This window comes from Xenopus laevis, chromosome 2L (assembly GCF_017654675.1).
Source record: "Xenopus laevis strain J_2021 chromosome 2L, Xenopus_laevis_v10.1, whole genome shotgun sequence".
NCBI classification, from domain to species: Eukaryota; Metazoa; Chordata; class Amphibia; order Anura; family Pipidae; genus Xenopus; species Xenopus laevis.
Window position 1 is genome coordinate 106,797,017 of NC_054373.1, and position 14,906 is coordinate 106,811,922.

The window sequence follows — 14,906 nt, forward strand, 5'->3', positions numbered from 1 at the left end:
ACCATGTGGCCCCCCTTCAAGTCGCTGACTAGCTCAGAGTTAGAGAGCTGAAAAGCAGGGAGTTGTGTTCAGGCTATTACATTAGACATCCAGTCACTCCAGCCTTTATACATTACATTTTTCGCTAACTAACTATATTAGAAACATAGCCTATTTTTCTAGTTTTTATTTTCACACTGAATTGTTCCTTTAAAAAATTTCAATATCAGAAGCAGCAGGACATTGTGTTGTAGAAGAAGATGTATACCTGTCAGTATTGCTTTAATTCTAGTCATTTCTATGCTACCTTATATATTCACTACATAACATGCTAGCCTTGTCTGCAAGTTACTGCCATAAATTACATAAATCAATTGTAGCTATACCAATTCTACTCATTGCTATACTCGTGTTTCATTCATAGTCTCTGCTCCATAGTTTAAAGCATGAGTACATGGACTTGCCCAAGGTCACAAGAAGGCAGCACAGAACAAATAACAGGAATTCAGTCAAAGAATAGTAACCTACCCATTGTTTATGTACTTTGGAATTTCAAAATACATGTACTTAGAAACAAAACGTTATCTTAAAATTATGTTGTATCTTACAAACATCTAAATATATAGGGGCCTATTTACGAAGCCAAATTTTTTTCTGGTCAAGTTTTTTAGGGGCAAAAGAGATGTTATACCCCAAAACTGCTAAAAATCTGAATCCAAAAATACTCCAGCTAAAAACTGTCAAGGTCATGTAGAAGTCAATGGCAGATGTCCCTCTTGTCATTGTACAATAATCCAAAAAAAAAAAAATTGTCAAATAATTTTGCCGAGACTTTTCCCACAAATACTTTTTCAAGCTGATTTTTTGATGAATGAGTTAAATTTGTGGATGGGAATTAGGTCCACTTTGTCTTAATAAAAATGGGTTAAATTTTAATTTTAGTACATACCCCCCCATAATGTACCTTCAACAACATATTGTGGAGTCTTGTTCACAAGCACAATGGGTAATAATAAAGAAATGACATTAACTAACAGTTCAGTGTTCGAGACACCTTAATATAGTTACAAGTAGGGATGCACCGAATCAAGGATTCAGTTTGGGATTCGGCCAAATCCTTCTGACCGGCCGAGCCAAATTCGAGTCCTATTTTGCATATGCATATAAGTTCTGAAGAATCCCATTGTATACTACAGAGCTTTGTGTAGTATCTGCTGTGTATCCTGTGCCCTTTCTAGCTTTGAATGAAAACTATAGTAGATTCTAAAGCAAACACACCTGTTGTGCCAGTGCAGCACAACAGTACATTATATTTTCATTACTTTAAGACACTTTCATTTTTGGTGTTACTGTTCCTTTAAGGGACCCTCACATGATGACTGGGATTTATGCTGAAAAAAACTAAGAAATCTTTGTTATTTTACCAAAAGGGGCTTTAGAAACAAAGAAACGCTTTCAGAGTTCCGTGACCTGTATAAAAAAACTCAGCCTCCGGCCTCGTGTTTTTATATGGTCATGGAACTCCTCGGTAACTTATAATATATTTATATTTTACAAGAGGGGGTACTTTATTCACTATATACATAACTAGAAGAAGAATACATAAACAAAAATTATAGTTTTCCAACTTGTTTATTCTGCTAAATTATAGAATGGACACAACACTCTGACTACAGCAATGATCCCAGAGAAAACATCAGTGATTCACAGTGTTTTGATCACTTCTAACTTGTTACCACTGAACTATATGGGAAGCAGGCAGCCTGTGGCAAACAGGAGTACCGGTAAGCATGGTAAGAGAAATATACTTGAATATTCTCTCGTGAGACTTACTCCACTGTATCAGAAGCTGTTGGATTCCACATACTGTAGTGGGAAGCAGTTGCCAGAGGTTTACAGAGTTTTGCTCAATATTGTCCTGTCATGATTATAGTGATCAAAAATACAGTGCATTACAGTGCCAGTTTAAATAAACTTTCCATATGTACACTGCCCTTGTAAACTCAAGCCAAACTGCTATATTATAAGTCAAAAGCCCCCAATGAAAATTGTTATCTTCCTTTTAGGTAAAAAAGAAAGGGATAAACAAATACTGCTTTGATTAGCTATTACATTTACATATAACCTATTTATAAACATGAAACAACCTTTTTATACCTCAGAGCACCACTGAATAAATACAAAAAGCAAACAAATAGAGACAGCTACAAAACTGTAAATAAAGGAATCAGAGCTACAAACTTGTTTTACTGTGAATGTGGTGAAGATATCTCCCTGAAGATACAAGCTATAAAATGAATTGCAACTACAACTTTTTCTGCTATATATAAAAAGTGAATACAGTGAAAACAAGAGCAAGAAAAATATCTGTGGGTTCAATGTGGTGACTGGCATAATGTTATTCAAGCTCTACTTACCAGGTGCAACAGTATGTGTGGGAGGAAGACTAATATTCCACAATAACAAAAGAGGTATGAAAAATTGGAAGGAAGAAATGACTAGCTAGTCTTCTGAATTTATACATCTAAAGAAGAATATTCACCTTATGACTAGTTTGTTTTTTCAACCAGACTGACTATACTCAACACTTTTCTTTAAAACTGTGCTCTCTATGCCAGCATTTTTAGGCCTGTCTCAGTACAGGTTATTCCTGTTGCTACTATAGAAAAACCTTTCCCCATACTGGCTGTTTTACTACAGTCATGCATCCCACTGCTATTATGTCCTCCCCCTTGGTGGTTTCTTTTAAGATAACAGAACTAAAAGTTGGGTAGGAGGAAAAGAGAGGAAGAGAACAAGGCTAAGGCAGTAAACTGTCTAGGTACCGTAAGTAAAACATAAAATAAATAATTTTATATGTATTTCTTAATACAAGTAGGCAATCACTTATCCAGAAAGCTCCAAATAATAGGAAGGTCATCTCCCATAGAGTCCATTTAAAGCAAATACTTCTATTTCTTAGAATGATTACATTTTTCTCTGTAATAATAAAACAGTACCTTGTACTTGATTCTTACTAAGCTGCACAACCCATACTAGTGGCATTTGAATCATGTTTAAATGATTTTTTAGCAAAACGAAGGTATGTTAATCCAAATAACGAAAAGACCCCCTATCCGGAAAACCCAGGTCCCAAGCATTCCATATTATAGATGCCATACCTGTATTTAAATTAGATTAATAAAATGGGAAAATTAAAAAAAAAATAGAGGTTCCATAACTCTGTTGCTTTCATTACAAAATGAAGTTTATAATCTTCAAAAATATTCATTTTATGAATACTTAGAGATATTTGAAAGCATTTGGTATCTAACCTGCCAGTTGAGATTCCTGAACACTGCAAGCCTCTTTAAAAAATATATTACATAAAACAGTCCATATGGAAAAATCTGCTTCACCTAAATAAAGCATTATTATCAAAAATACAAAAACTTAAAGAATATACATTACTATATAAGTGATCTGTTGGCTAAGTTTTCATTCTGAAGGCAGAGTTTACCTAAACAAAGAAAAACAGCAACGTGTGTGTCCTCAAATCTGGGAAATATTTCTAGCAGCAAAATTTAAGAGGAGGACGTTTGCTGGAGAGGGAACATACAAAATAAGCACTTTCTTGAGGGCATCACAATCTCTTACTCCCAAACCATTGATAACAAGGTCATCTGCCAATTATGAAATTATTTTCTATGGATCAGAGAGCTTTAATGTGCATGTTGACTGGCTGTAGTTCAGCTTGTCTGCTCTGTCTCAAAAATGTTGATTCAAGAAGGATCAAAAACCATCCAGCCTCATGAGACCTTAATGATTAGAAGAGTTGAGTCCCTATTCACACAGCTCTTGTAATCATTTAACTGTAAACTGTTCAACATAACCTGACAAATATTCAAGTCTATTTATCTGCGGCAAACAGATGTAAGCATATTTTCAAGTGTGTCCCCATAGGAGGATTTTCAGTATAAGAACAAGGTTAAACAATGTTTGCCAGTACCCCTTTATACAAGGTTATACAATATTATGTTTTCTTTAGCTTACTGGGGTCCAAAGAGGCCACATAAAATGAAATAATCTTTATGTACTTTACAGACACTGTAAGCAAATGCGTAATGGAAATAGTTGTTATAAGCGGGTATGAAGACTTCTTATTAAATAGGGCAGTTCAGACTAAGGGGGCTATTTAAGACAGCACATGCTTTCCAGCTCAAGCAATCTTTTAAGAAACCCTGCATGAGTTAAAGGAACAGTAGCACCAAAAAATGTAAGTGTTTTAAAGTTTTGAAAATATCGGCCCGGCACTGGTAAAACTGATCTGTTTGCTACTATAGTTCACACAAACAAGCTGCTGAGTAGCAATGGCAGGGATTGAAAAAAGGCTATATGGCACAGGATAAATAATGGATAACAGATAACATTATGTTCTACAGAGCTTATCTGCTGTGTCATTTGAGCCTTTTCTCCTTTGAATGGCTGCCCCCATGCCTACACAGCAGCTTATTTATATAAACAATAGTAGTGTTTCTGAATCAAACACAGCAGTTTTACTAGTGCAGGGCAACGCTGCATTATATATTTTTTTAAAACCATTTTATTTTTTGATGTTACTGGTCCTTAAATGAACTCACTTTTGGACCCGATAGTCTAACAGAAAAGGTGATTTTATTCAGAAACCACCAATTTTTGCAAGACAGTACAATTAGAGTTTTTCATTGGCTTAGCCAAAGAAATGCCACCACTGATAATGGAATGCAAGCTGGTAACCAATTTAAATCAACCATTCTCTATAACTCTAAAAGCATGAACCGAAACAATGGTCAATGAACAAAGAAAAATTCCTAAATTAATTTTGCCTGTGCTTTACCATTAAAATCAGTATATTAAAAGAAAAAATTAGACATGGCAAGTAGTTATTAAAGCAACATAAAAAACAAATAGGCTATGGCCCATAACGACATATAGAAATCCCATGAATAAAAATGCAATTTCATACCAGAACAGGCTATATTTTCTTCATTGAGCAAAGCCACTTTTCACTACAAATAATTTTTCCCGGTATAGTAAAGCACAATGCAAAATGCACACAATTTCCAAAACAGAACACATTATGAGGACAGGGTAGCCTTTGTTAAATGATCTAATTTAATCTAATCTATTATGCAGCATTGGCAGCTATAAAGTGCCATTTTCAGCAATGATGTTATGCTAAGCAATGTACACAGAACTGTACCAAACTGCTATATATGTCAGGGCAAAGGTGTGCAGCAACTTTATAATAAGCTAGCACATTTGAATTCTGGACTAATTTAAATGTGTGAGTAGATTCTTCAATTTCCACTCACAATGCCTCAATTTTCTCTCTTTAGTTTACCTCTGTTAAACCTTTATTTTTTCCCAACACAATACTTTCAAGTAAGTCCCGTCTCCCAGATACATTTCAGAGGCTCTTCCACTACTAAAGCATATTTTAGAGTAGGTGCACAAAATTCAGTACAGGTCTCCATTTTTTGTGGTCATCATATAGACAGACAGCAACATTGCAGAACTTTTCTTACAAGAGATCCCATCACGTGTAAATTCTACAATCAATTTAAACCATAAATTATCATCAACAAGAATGGCGCAGGTCACGGATTATCACCTGAATACTAGAGTGGTTTTCAGTGGGTCCGGGTGCTTCATGGTAAGAGATGTTGATAAATGTAATGTCATGTATCAGGTACGTAAAGATATGCAAGCCACTTATACCCTTAATGGAAATGCACTAGGCAAATCCATAATGGAGAAGGACCTTGGAGTCCTTGTAGATAATAAACATGGCAGTAGCAAGCAATGCCAGTCAGCAGCTACAAAAACAAACAAGGTTTTGAGCTTTATTAAAAGGGGCATTTGCGGAAGGAGGGAGTTATTCTTCCACCCTATAGATTGTTGGTAAGTCCCCATCTAGAATATGCCCTGCAGTTTTGGTCTCTAGTGCTCAATGGATATGTTTGAATTAGAAAAGGTCCAGAGAAAGGCAAGTAAGTTGGTAAATGGTAAAAAGCACTGTTCGCTCTAATTCCTTCTCGGCTATGTGCACAAAAAAGCTCTTTTATGTGCACATTTTAAACTTGTGTGCGCAGATTTTAAAAACTGGGCGCGCAGGTCAGAATTAATACAAAATTTTGTGTTTTCACACAAAATTATGTGCGCACCACAATTTTTTGTGTGCGCTGGCCTCAAAACTTGTGTACCTACGCACACCTTTGAGAGAACATTGTATGGAAGGTCTCAGTTATAAAGAAAGACTGACCAAGTTGGGGTTGTTCACACTGATGAACATGTGCTTATGGGGTGATATGATAATTAAATAAATATATACATATTTATATATAAATATATAAGGGGGATCATATTATAATAACTCTAATGCTTTATTTACTAGCTGACACGTGGACATCCATTCTGATTTGAAGAAAAGAGGTCAGAAAGGATTTTTTACAGTGAGAGCTATGAAGATGTGGAATTCTCTCCCTGAATCAGTTGTACTGGCAAATACATTAGATAGCTATAAGAAGGGGTCAGATGGTGTTTTAGCAAGTGAGAAAATACAGTGTTATTGAAAATAGTTCCTAAAGTACAACATTATCCAGGGAGTGGTCCGATGGCCATTCTGGAGTCAAGAAGGAATGTTTCCACCACTGAGTGAGAGGACATGTCCCTCAAGTTCAAATCCTGCCAAACTTCTAATTGAGATTGTCTGACTATCTTCCAAATTCATTATATACCATGTGCTATGGAAAACGTATACGCTGTTAAAGTAAATAATATTAATAATGCATTTTAAGGCTGCACATTAGAGAAAGAGCACATTTTCACAAGCACATTTGATACACTCTTCTATACTTTCTCAAAATGTTGCAACATGCTATTCTACAGAATGCTGGGGAAATCAATTTTCCATTGTCCTCTGAGAAAGAATAGATATGCTTTCTGAAGCCTTTATCAGCTAAATGATAAAAGATCAACTGTCCCCATAGATGTAAAGATTTTTAAAAGATCTTTTCATTATCGTTAGACCACGATTATCTCAAAACGATCGTTTAAATGTACGATTTGTCCATCAACTAAAAAGATAATTTCAAGCGATATTGCCAGGAAAATGAGGGTAGCTGCCTGCTTGGCCCTAGATCAATTTTCTGACCAATGTCAGACAAAAAATCATAAGATGCACGATCGTTCGATTCCCACTAACCTCACAATAATTTGATGGATTGGTTCGATTGCACTGAAATCGATCGTTCACCAACGAAAAATCTGCATTTTTATGAATAGTGTGTACTCAATCGATATGAACAATGAAACTTAACCATGCCTTTTCCCTATGGGGGAAAAAAATCTATTTTAAAGATGTTGCCATTTCTTTGGTCCATTAGATGCTAACCCTTAGCATCCCCAAGTCAAGTAAGTAACATTACATTGATATGTTGTTATGGATATCACATAACGACACAGGCTGCGCTTAATCTTTACATATATATATATATATATATATATATATATATATATATATATATATATATATATATATATATATATTTATTTCAGAGATTCATGCCATTACAAAATACATCAATATTTCAATATAGAATCAATACATCAAGATATTATCTAATACAATTAGATATGTCTCAAATGACAAAAAAATAGGTATACAGACCAAATGGTATACTTTTGAATTAATAAAGACTAGATTTTTTAATATAATATAGAGTTTTGGGATAACTTTTTTGGTTTTGAATGATTATACCCTTGTGAACTGGAGGCTTTATCTTAAAAATCATGGGCCCTTTTTGACAGGCCCTGTAGAGATTAGCATCTCATTATATACATTTTGTCTATGGAAGATCTCCCAAACGGACACCTTAAAATATCACAATTATTTATGTTAATATATAAGTGAGCTTAGTGTAGTACAGTGTATATTGTTGTAGATCCTACAACATCCCTGGTTTCCCTTAAAGTCAGGAGGGCATACAAATGAGTATGGCCAGGCAGTAAGGGGAGCAATGCAAGCTTAAAGGAGAATCCAACCGTAAAGTAAAAAAAAAACCCTACCCCCTATATAGATCCACCTCGCTCCTTCCCCCCCAGCCTAACTGCTACCCTGGGCGAATGCCCCTAACGCTTTACTTCCCCCCGGTGCAGATTCTGTCCAGCGGAGTTCATGGCAGCCATTTTCCGGCTCTCCAGTAATCTTCGGGAAGTAATTGCCGTATCGGCGCATGCGCAGTTGAAAAATTTTCTGTTTCCCGACAACTGCGCATGTACCGAAAGTCACAGAACCTGACAAAGCCCCGCTCTCATTACGAAGATTACAGAAGAGCTGGAAGATGGTTGCCGTGAAATCCGCTGGACAGAATCTGAACCAAGGGGTAATTAAAGAGTTTTCCCCGATATGCCACTAAACTCCGTGGCTATATCGGGGGTAATTTGAGCGTTCGGCCGTATGGCCGAACGATCGAATTACGATGCGCCAAGCGGCTCCGACGGGTCGGTCGGGTAAAAATCCAACCTTCCCGATCGATATTGTGGCCAGATATCGATCGGGAAGACCCGTCGGAAGCCCCCATACACGGGCAGATAAGCTGTCAAATCGGTCCAAACGACCAATATCGGCAGCTTTATCTGCCCGTGTATGGCCACCATTACTCTTACAGACAGCCTTATAAACTCAAGCAAACAAGGATATGCATGACAGTGTTTTCAGTAGAGCTAACAATCATTCATGCAATCATTATGAGGTTTTCGTGATTAAGTATACATTTGCATACTAAATATAAAACGGTGTTAAAGATCAACCAAAGCTTTGAAAACATTTTTTACACTGCCTTTACACTCAGCAGGAGTTAGCAGATATAGTATGGGGCAGTCTTTTCCAACCTGTCCCATACTGGAAATGACTGCTTTCAGCATGTAAAATAATTGCCCAAATCCTTTCTTCCTGCAGCCATATGCTTTGGGGAGAGTTTATACAGGTTGTAATGCTCAAGACTAGTGCTGAGCATAATCACCCTGTAGACCAAAGCTGTGTTTGACTGCTCAAAGTCATCAAACACATTCTGCCAAAATGACACAGTTATCGGGTTAGAACAATTTGTCCATTTGTCCTTCCTGACTGTATGGAAATTGTTGATAAATGGAAAAAATATGGAGCTTCTGGAAATTCTTCATTTTAACATTTATTAAATCAGCCCCTATTTGTTTTCATGTGTTTATATTGAAATTAACCAGAATTTGTAAAACTGCATTCCATATGGATATCTCATCAGTGATAATGGTAACATCTATCCAATATATGGTATCACAAATATGGTATCAGTTATTATGGAATATAAAAGGCAAGGTTGAGTTTGACAATTCAGAGAAAGAGGAGGAACTACTATGTTATGGATAAAAAAAACACATTGACATTTTCCTGCAACCAAAGGACAGGGACATGATATAATTTCAAACACTGGTTCATAAATCTGTCTGCAAACTACCAGCAGACCAACTAATGATCTTGAAAAAAAATGAAGAGTTGGGAGATATGACCACAAAAGTCAAAATAGTATACAGCAATACAATTATGGCACTCGTAATCAGGCATGCACCCGACTAAGAAAGCAGCCAAACAGATGATCATGACCTGCAAGATGTTAGTAAACATTCATTATGAGTATGCACAGCTAATTGCATACAACCTAAAGCTGGCCATAGAAGTATAGATCTACACATCTGCAATATTGCCAAACAAGTGTATCTTTGTCCGACTTGGCCACCCAAACAGAAAGCAAACTTGGGCTGATCTGATGGTTTGGATCTTGAGCAACGATTGTATTATCTTTTGAAGAGCAAGACAAGACTACACATAAAGGCCCATTTTATTTCTCTGGCTGTGGGTTACATGAGGATTTGGCTAAATAAAGCATTTTTGCAGCAATTAAATCTGGCTTTTACCTGAACATGAGAAAAATATTTTCACGCTGCAAATTTTTTAAATTCTTTTCAAATGTATTACAATTAGGGATCAAATTTCAGTAGGAGTTCATTAAGAGTATAAATATGTATACATGCATGTCTAACCTATATTATTAAGTAATAGCATATAAAAGTGTTTCATCAGAAATTTGTGAACACTTTAAGGGCACTTATTACATAAAATCTGGATCCTTCACCAGAGGCTTGGGCTAACACAGCCCCCGCTTCGGATGGGGAAAAAAAATTCTTTCAGAACTGCAGTCTATTGGGTGCTGTGCCCTCAACACCGGGAGGGAACTGTAGTTTAATTATTTATAAAGGTATTAAAATCACACATTTGTTTCTAAAATCTCTATGTCTCAATTGTACCTTAAAGGAGAATTCAACCTGTGGGGAAAAAACCCGTACCCCCCACCCCAAGTAGACCTCCCTTCCCCCCCCCCTGGCTAACTACCCCCCCCCCCCGGGAAATGCACCATTCTTTGTACTCGGCACAGATACTTCCAGCGGAGTTGCACGCATCCATCTTCTGGCTCCTCAGTAAGCTGATTGAGAGATCGGCAATTTTAGTGTAATTCCAGGCATGCACAGCTGTCGCAAACTGCTCCAACTGCGCATGCGCAGAAATACCAATCTCCCTTACAGAGATAATACCACAGTTTACAGAGGAGCCGGAAGATGGATGCGTGCAACTCCACAACTCCACTGGAAGAATTCCCCGGAGGGGGGGTAGTTAGCCTGGTGGGAGGAGGGAGGTCCACTTGGGGTTTTTTCCGCACAGGTTGAATTCTCCTTAAACCGTTTAGTTTGTAAACTCTTGTGAGTAGGGCCCTCTCATCCTATTGTACTCTGTAAAACATTGTTTGTTATTTACTGTTCCCTGTTAGATATATAATATAAAGCACTGTGTAACATGTTGGCGCTATATAAATAATGATGATGAAATGATGAGGATGATGGTGTGGTGGCCATGCTGGGGCACACACAAGCACATTAATATGAAGTGCCCCATGTAGCTTACTAGGCACATTCCTGATGTACAAATAGGCAAAGCATTTGCACAGTGAGTGAGCCAGTGCACTTGCTAACTAAGCAAATGAGGGTGCCCAACTTGGCCAGGACAATCTGGTTAGGATTGCCACCTGTTTTGAACTAGACAGTTTGCGTTTTAAACTGGGCTGTCAAGTTGAAAACTTCCTGTTTGGGTTTCACAGCTTTGAAACCTGGACAAATTTATTTTCAGTTTTGACATTTGACTATATATAGCCAACTTTGAAGAGGACAGGCACAGCCTGTGTTCATTAAGTACCACATACATTAAAAAAAGCCAAAATAGAAGTGTGAATTAATGATAAAGTTCATAATATGCTCATTTGTATACATAGCAGTCTATTATAACTGCATCATGCCACAAAACCCAGGCATCTACATTACAGGAACCATAAGAGCCTTAGGATACAAAATTGCTCAAGAAAAAAAGTAGTAGTTATCCTGCCAAACTTCTCTAGTGTCTGTGTATTTCTTTCCTATTTGAAGCTGTGTGGTTCAAGTTATTGTATGGTAAAGCAATTTGCTGTTTACGTCGTAGCTTACCCATATGTGCCAAAGCCGGAAATTGTATTATTTCACAGATAAATCAAGTAATATCGCAGCTTCCACATAAAACACAAATTATAATAAATAAGGCTCTCTAGGCCTATGCTGTTACCCACAGGAAACTAAACATAAGTTTGTCAATAATGTGAGATGCTAGCTAGCTCATTTCTTTACTAGTGATGAGCAAGTCTGTTTCCTCTGAAACAGACTTGCCAAAAAATCTGTTTATAAACCAGCAATATTAATGAATACAAATAGGTGGCAAAATATCTATTATTATTTTTCACTAACAATTACAGTACTTATAATCGTTTAAAGGAGAAGGAAAGGCAAAAATCCTAACCTATCTCCCTCTAATGTACTCCTTAAGTTCTCCTAAATCGATATAGTTCTAACTCACCAATGCCTAGCCTATCGCATAATATCTGTGTTCCTGTTCTGCTCGCATCTGCAGTCACACAGCCGCCATCTTTGTAATGTAACTGATGCTTCCTCTGCCTCTTGCGCATGCGTGGGAAAAAAACCATGACCCCCAGGAGCGTGTCACTAAGTGCACATTATTAACCAGCTCATTGCTGGCAGCACGAGCATCACGTGCGCGCAAAAAAGAGTAGCGCTGCTAAAGTAAGTATTTATCTATAAAGTCTTGTCCCCTCGCTACGCACCGCAAGCGCTAGATGCTGCCTGTTTGCTGTCCCCAGTGCGTCTCCTTACACAGAGATGCTTCTATTCTGATTGGCTGGGGGGCGTGTTCATAGGGGCCAATGATGACGCGTGCATAGCCATATTTGCATGCGTGTCATCATCATAGGGATGCGCATTAGACTGTAATTGTGCCCAACACGCCTCAAGGCTGCCTCGGGCAACAGGGAGGAAGATGCCTGCAAAATGTGTGACGTCACCGGAGTCACACACTGCAGTCTGCGCAGATCAGTCTCTTGCTTCTAAATGACACCAGGGAGACAACTTTCAAAATGTTCAGTAAGTTGTAAATCCACCAGACTTATGATAGAAAGCTATTTATGTGCTGCCTTTCCTTCTCCTTTAATCTCTGCAATGTATGAGAACAGTACATTTTATTTAATCACATTCATAGCCACATTATGTATATATATGACTCATCATTTATTTGCAAGGGTGCTGCAGCTATGAGGATGAGAAAGCTACCTCAGGCAGCAGTTTCCCGCAGTTTACCAGGGGCAGCAAAAAGCCAGTCCTAGTAACTTTAATGGGCAAATTTATCAAGGGTCAAATTGAAAATTCAAATTTTTGAATTTTGTTATGGTCACAACCATTCACTTTAAAGCCTTATCCGGATTTCGTAATCTGGAAATCCGGACAGGCAGTTTTCACCCAGACAGCCCTCCTAAAAACCGGGCTGTCCGGCTGAAATCCGGACAGGTGGCAACCCTAGCTGAAACTCCCACACATTTTTGGTGTAAAAAATGTCCTGTGTCTCCTAAATTATTGCCTAGCATTAAAATTGATCACTAACATATTTCCCTGAAAATGTATTTAGTTAAATGCAAAGTGTTTTTTTTTTTTAAAGTTTTAACCTGTTTTCATGGTTATGTTCGTTTTGACCTTTAATTTCCTGCTAGTTTTTATCTTTAATTTCCTGCTAGTGATAAGAATGTTTAGATAAGGAAGGGAGACATATATATCAAGAAACATATGCTGCAATAAAACGAAAAAAGGGAACAATTAGAAAAAAGTAACATGCAGTTATATACTAGACATACGTATAATAAATGGATACAAGGCCTTTTGAGAGGCCCACATAGTACAGGTCTGGCAACTATGCTAATTGCCTGACACTTCACATGACTACAAAATGCAGAGCCTATAGGCTGCTTTGGAAAATGGCCTTTGACCCACCAGTCTACCCTATGAATCATAACCAGTCTTAGACGCTGACTGAAAGTCTTGTAGACATAATCAAAAATGAAAACACAAAACCTTTCTTTACTGTTGCAGTAAATTTCCATGAAATTCTTTGTTACTGGTACCAAGCAAACAATAAGATTTTCAGAGAATAATAGAATATTTCAATTGGCTGAATCTGTTACAGACAGCATATAGTGGTAACCTAGGTCCTATTAAAAGAGGCTGTAGTTTAGTCAAATTTCATGCAAATATTTTGTGCATTAACAGCATTTATCCGCAGATTTATCTAATTTGAGCAACTTGCAAATGTCATCCGAAAGAAAACCTGGTGAATAGTGACCATAATAATGATTAGTGATGCAGTAAGGAGCCAATAAACCCGCCTGCACATTTTTGGAAAGAAAACCCACGCAAGCATAGGAAGAACATTTAAACTCCATGCATTAGGCATTGCTTATTATAACACTCCACATCGCAAAATTCTTCTTCTGAAAATATGGGTTCTCTGTCTTACTATAACCAGTAGGGATGGGTGAATTTGACCCGTTTCGTCAAAAATTCGCCGCTGCGAAATGTCGCTGACACCCATTAAAGTCTATGGGCGTCAAAAAAATTTTGTCACGCGACGAAATTTTTTTGACGCGCGTCTTTTTATTTTGACGCACAATACCATACTGGTCTATGGGCGTCATTTTTTCGGCGAAACAAGGCGAAAAAATTTGCTCATTCCTAATAACCAGTGGAGAAAACAGTGAATACAAACTATCCAACATCTGTAAACAATTAACTTGCTCCTGTGTCTGTCTTTCTGTTAATAGCTGGCACCATCAGTACATGTTTCATGAGCTTAAAGACTGGATCACATTCTAAAGACTTTAGTCAATAACCCAACCGTTTCTGGATTTTTTCGGTAGAACCACGATAATAAAAACACTTTGTGATGCAGGCAGCTGCAGAAAGGTAAAAGGGTGCTACCTATGTAATGTGAAAGAGAACCGAGTTTTTCTGTAAAAGGGAATGCCAACTCTCTCAGTACCTGCTCCTTGGCATACACAGCTAAAGTAGCTGAGAGGAGAAAGAGAAGTAGCTTACAGTGACAATGGACACGTCTGTCCTTAATAATCATGTGGTACATTGGGTTTTTGTTTTGATGACTTTTTCTCAATTGACTGCTTTGGGGATTGAAACCCCTGCTAATCAATTTTCACTATTGCCAATAAGATATATTTAGCTCTCAGAAGGAATTATAGCTGAAAATGAGGAAGTCTAAGATTTCATGATACTTCCCCGGTAAACCATTAGTCAAGTGCTTCCTTCAGACACTTATAGGAAACAATTCCCAGCCATTTGCTTTTATTTGACTGCTCTGTATACTAGTGCCTTTGGAGATGTTTACAATGATCTACAGTCTCAGTCAAGATACAATTTACATGGATTACATCCTACTAGTT

General features: G+C 37.4%; 1 protein-coding gene across 1 annotated transcript in view; it reads right to left on the bottom strand.

Moving 5' to 3' along the window:
• The window catches only part of cblb.L (Cbl proto-oncogene B, E3 ubiquitin protein ligase L homeolog), a gene marked incomplete at its 5' end in the record, with an annotated part of 88,541 nt that overhangs the window by 61,304 nt on the left and 12,331 nt on the right, over positions 1–14,906 (bottom strand).